This window comes from Humulus lupulus, chromosome 2, assembly GCF_963169125.1.
Source record: "Humulus lupulus chromosome 2, drHumLupu1.1, whole genome shotgun sequence".
Taxonomy (NCBI): domain Eukaryota; kingdom Viridiplantae; phylum Streptophyta; class Magnoliopsida; order Rosales; family Cannabaceae; genus Humulus; species Humulus lupulus.
The window spans coordinates 249,580,329-249,586,420 of record NC_084794.1 but is presented as its reverse complement, the minus strand read 5'-3'; positions in this window follow the sequence as shown (position 1 = coordinate 249,586,420).

Genomic DNA, 6,092 nt, shown 5'->3' with positions numbered 1-6,092 from the left:
GATAAAATGGTATTTTTGTAAGAGGATAAGAAAAGTCTAATTTGCCTTGAGGATTAGATAGGGTATGGGTTAAATGGAGGGTCAAAGGCATCTTTTGGCTTGGATTTAGATAACCACAGCTGAGAAGGAAAGCTATTCACATTTTACACTTGGACAAAACTTTGCTTTTTGTTGAAAGTTAGAGAGAAATCAAGAAAGGAAGGAAAGGGGATTCTGAATTTTGTGGAGTCAAGAAGGGAATTAAGGCTAGAAAACTTAGAGGATTGTTTTGCATATTGAGGTAAGGGAATTCTGTGTGATTATGTTGTGGAATTCAGCTATGAATATCATGGTTTGAGAATTGAATTGTGTGTTTTGTTTAGTGAATTCTTGGGATGGATTGTGGTTAGGTTCAGCTTGAATTTTGTGAATTAAGCTTGGAATTTGATTGGGAAAAGCAGCTCAAGGTCGAATCTTCACTTGAGGTATGGATTCCATGCATATTTAAAAGTTATTTATGGTTTGGTTTAAGATTTTTAAAGGGAGGTTTAAGTTTTGAAGGGCTTGGTTTAAGTTTCTGAAGTCTTAAACCCAAATTGTGAATTATAGGTTTGATTGTGTGATTGAGCTTATTGTTGATGTTTTTGAGTTGTTAGATGGTCTATGTGGGGTTTTGAATTGAATTTGGGACTTAGGTATGCTTTGGGGTTGATTTGGGAGTGTTTTGGCTCGGGGAAAATGCAAGGGAAAACCTAGAATTCTGGGTTCGTGAAGGGGCGTCGCGGCCTTGTTCTTCTGCGCCGCGGCGCTAGGTTGCATCAAGGAAGCAAGCCACGCGAGGCGCCGCGGCCCTAGGCCATTTCTGGGCAGGGGAAAATTCAGTTTTTAGGCTTTTGCCCAGGGGGCTCGGGGAACGCTTTAGCCACCTTGTGTGGGGGTCCGGGAGGTCCCGAGAGCTCGGGATTGGTTCCGGGAGATGTTTTTAAATCAGTTAGTAATGGGGATGCTATTTATGTGTTGTGACTAGGTTCTTGGAGAGGCTCGGATTAGAGGACCGTGCTTGAGGGTTTAGTTCTCAGGAAGCTCGGGACTCGAGTAAGAAAACTACTGTTTCCCGTAGAGCATGAGTTATAGGGCTCGGCCTTGTATGACTGAGTTGTGGGGTTTGACCCTTTGATTAAGTTTATGAATGATTAGCTTGTTGATTAGCTTTATCATATGTGAATGTGTTGATTGTATGGCATGAGCCGTGCACGGTGAAGACCGATAATGGCGAAGGCCGAGAACGGCGATAGGCACGTGGAGTGCAAGGCCGAGTGCGGCAAGGGGCCAGGGCTGGAAGCAGCGTTTAGCACGCGGAGTGCGAGTTGCTAGGATAGATCCTGAAGGATACCTGGGATATCCTCATGGTATGGACCGCGAATCCAGGGCATGGTAAAGCGCCTGGGATGGCATGGCCGTATGTGTTTAGCCTACAGATGGCTTGTTTAATTGATAAGTGTTGATATGCATATGTTATCTGTTTGTAAGTTTTCTTGCTAGGCTTCGGCTCACGGGTGCTCTATGGTGCTGGTAAGGGAAAGGAGAAATTCAACCAATCATTAGTATGGCGAGCGTGAAGCGGCGTGTACATGTTTGGTCAGCCTGACTGCCACGGTCAGGGGAATTTTTGGGAGATGAATGTATAAAACTGGATTTTGTCGTTTAGTCGACTGTGATTATATTTTGGGTTGTAAATATTTCTAAACTGTATTTTGGGATCCCAAATGTTAAACTTTTATAATTTTCTATGAAATGAGATTATTTTCAAAGATTATGACTTTGATTTTAGCTTAGTCACACTTTTGTTCTAAGAATCTCGTTTGGCGAATTAATTGAATGATTTAAACTCACTTAGTAACGGCTCTAAAGTAGTAGGGCGTTACAGATGAATTCCATGGCGGGACGGTAGACGTCCTTTTTTGGAATTTGACATTGAAAAACGTTGAAGCACTTTATCAATGTAAGCTGCTTGAGATAGAGCTAAGAGTTTGCTCTTTCTATCCCTAATGATCTGGATACCTAGAACATAACTCGCTTCACTCAAATTCTTCATCTAGAATTGAGTGCTCAGCCAATTTTTTACATCTGATAATTTCTTAACATTTTTTCCAATGAGTAAGATATCATCTACATAAAGAACCAGGAATACAACTATTTGATTTTCCCTTAGTTGATAAACACAAGACTCATCAATATTTTGTTCAAAGCCATAGGTTTTTATTATCTCATCAAACCTAAGGTTCCAGGAATAAGAAGCTTGCTTAAGTCCATAAATGTACCTATTCAACTTGCAAACTTTTCTTTCTTGTCCAACTACTTTAAATCCTTTTGGCTAATCTAGATAAATTACTTCATCAAGCTTCCTAGTAAGAAAAGTGGTCCTGACGTCCATTTTCCAAATCTCACAGTCGAGAGCGGCTGTTATGGATAGGAGGATGTGAATGGACTTGGGCATGGATACTGGACTAAAAGTCTCCTCATAGTCCACGCCTTCTCTTTTGGTATAACCCTTTGCCACTAATTGAGCTTTATAAGTTTTGATCTTTCCATCAACATCTCGTTTCTTCTTGTATATCCACTTGCACCCAATGGCCCTAAAGTCACTAGGTGCTTCCGCAAGATCCCAGACGGAATTTGAGTACATGGACTCCATTTCCTGTTTCATGGCTTCGAGCCATAGTTCCTTTTCAAGGCTAGCCATTTCATGTTTGAAAGACAATGTATCATCTTCATTAGTGTCACCAACAACAATATTGGTTTCACTATCCAAACCATAGCGAACTGAGTTCCTAGAAACCCTCCCACTACGACAAGGCTTTATGACTGTTTGCTTAGGAACAGTGGTACTTTCTTCATTTAAATCGATTTGCATCGATTGGACATGAAGAGTGAGAATTTCATCATCAACTTGCGTTGATTATGATGGAACATTAGTTGGAGTCAATTCTTCAACCATCTCCTCTAAAACTACTTTGTTGCGTAGTTTGAAGTTTTGGACATAGTCATTTTCCAGAAAAGTAGCATCCGTAGAAGTAAACACTTTATTTTCTGAATGACTATAGAAAAGTCCACCCCGAGTTCCTTTTGGATATCCAACAAACATGCAAACTTCAGTTCGTGGTTCTAGCTTTCTTGCCTTTTTCCTCAGGACATGGGCGGGACAACCCCAGATTCTATAATGGCGTAAACTAGGTTCACTACAATTTCAACGTTCTAACGGTGTTTTGGGGATTGATTTGGACGGCACAACATTTAGAAAGTATTTTATAGTTTCAATTGCATGTCCTCATAATGAATTTGGCAGAGTTGAGTAACTAAGCATGCATCTAACCATTTCCAATAAAGTTCTGTTCTGGTGTTCCGCTACACCATTTTGTTGCGGAGTACCTGAGGTAGTAAGTTAGGATAAAATCTCAAGTCCGGTTAAATGATCTTGGAACTGCATATCCAAATATTCTCCACCCCTATTAGATCGCAAGATCTTTAATGTTTTATCTAATTGTTTCTAAGCCATAGCTAGGAGTTCCTGAAACTTTAAAAAAAATTCTGATTTCCTATGCATTAGGTAATGTAATGACCCAACTATTCTAGACTCTTGGACCATTAACGAAACTATACATACAAATTCTTACTAAAACTTACATTTGCGAAAATACCATAAATTTATTAGAAAACTTATAGAAATAAGAGTTACTTACATAAATACCAAGAAGGATATGGGATCCCATTGTTTGAAAAACAAAACATAACATGATTTATAAAATAAAAGGATTACATAGTAAGTGCGGAAAATACATATAAAGACCATAAACAAATGACTACATCCTCGAAATCGAACTCTCGACTTCTTGACTCCATTCATCATCGATACACAATCTCCAAGCATCCACGAACCTTACTGCCACTAATAGCTATTTTCCTGCACATTTAAACAAAAAGGAATGAGCCTAATGCCCAGCAAGGAAAAATCTAACACATACTTCACATACATAAATTTCATAATAAACATAAAGACATATCATAACACTTATTACATACACATACTATAATGGCCATTATTACTTGGGGTCCCATAGACTAAACAAGTCATATGCCCATGAGATTAGTGGGGTCCTACTAGCTAAGTAGGTCATATGCCCATAATCTATTTGGGGTCTTGTTAGTCATATGGGTCATATGCCCAAGCCTACAACATACATAGCATAACACTTATCATAACATAAGAACATAAAATAACATAAAAACATATATGCATTTCTATCCTATTTTCCTTACCAAAGTTGCCGGGATATGTGGACAGCGTTGGGACTTTGGAACACTCCTAATAACCATTATGAAAAAGAGTGAGTCTAATGAAGAAAAAGAGATGAAAAGGAATGGGAAGACTAAACCAGTGAGAAACATACTTACCGAAACTTATGTGCTCAAGAACTTAGATTTCCTAACCAAAATAAGAATGAGGTTAAAAGACTGAGTAGAAGGCTATGAGAAAGGAAATAACATAAAACTAATGAACTAGAGTTTTGGGTTACCTTAAAGACTTGTAAGACCAATCTACACCACAAACTGAAATACTATAGAACCTTACTTCCCAAAGTGTTTGATAAGCTTATGAGGATCAAGCTTATGATTTTCCCCAAACCAGGTGTTTACACTCTCACACTCACTTAGCACTTGCATCCTCTAAACTTAGAGCAAAAGATGAATAATGGCTGGGTACTAGGTCCTATTTATAGAGTTTAGGAATGAAAGGATCTTGATTTTACTTGAATAAAAATAATAGCTTTTTAGGTGAAAATACTTTGATAATCGTTCAGCAGAGGCTGAAGATTCGTTCAAAAAGATGCTAGACTTATCAAGAGGTTGAATGGCTGAATGGAAAAAGAATTCAAAAACTTTCAAAACATACTGAAGGAGGCGATATATCACTTGGGCCAGTATGCCCGAGGCAGTCGTGCATCGTCTCGTGTTTTCCGTATCTACGTGCTGCGATATATCGCCCCCTATAGCTGCGATATATTGGCACACGCTGATTAATTAAACACGAAATTACACATTTTTAGCTAAGTTTGAATGGAGTAAACAGCCTTGACTAAGCCCTCAACGTATTCAAAGCTGCTGAATGACCTTATAGCATTCAAACTTTTACCCTTATTAAATTAAATCCTCAAAATACTTAATCCTTAATTACCCATTCATAACATGTGCTTAAAATCCTATTGGTCCTTATCTAAACCTTATAGTATAATAAATATTATCCTTAATATCAGTCATATAATCAAACCTTAGGTTAACATTAATATTCTTAAACTATAGGTTAAATTTAGAAAATCTATAAGTACTACTATGAGTGTCCAAATAATTCCTGGTCTGAACCAAAAATCAACAGTTACAAAGATAATACTATACATACTATAATACTACTAAATAATTAGCTAAGTAAAGTTCTTGGACTCTACAATTCTCCCCTACTAAAAAGAATTTCGTCCTCGAAATTTACTTACCAAATAATTCTGGATACCGGCCTTGCATGTCCTCCTCCAACTCCCACGTTGCCTCTCGTTCAGAACTATTACTCCATAGGACTTTGACTATAGGAAAGCTCTTGGACCGTAACTGCTTCATCCCTCTATCTAGGATGCTAATCGGTCGTTCCTCGTAACTTAAGTCTTTCTGGAGTGCTATGGTATCGTACTTGAGGACGTGAGATGGGTCTGACACATATTTGCGTAACATCGAGATGTGGAAGATGTTGTGACTATCGGCTAGTGTTGGCGGTAAGGCTAGTCTATACACAACTGGTCCCACTTTGTCCAATATCTCAAAAGGACCTATGAATCGGGGACTAAGCTTGCCTTTCTTCCCGAACCGCTTGACACCTTTCATAGGAGATATCTTCAGGAAGACTTGATCTCCAACTTGGAACTCCACATCGCGTCGCTTGGTATCCGCATAGCTTTTCTGACGGCTTTGAGCAGTAAGCATACGCTGTCTAATAAGCGCTACTGCTTCTTGAGCTTGTCTAACAGCTTCGAGCCCTAGAAGCTGCCTTTCTCCTACCTCGTCCCAGT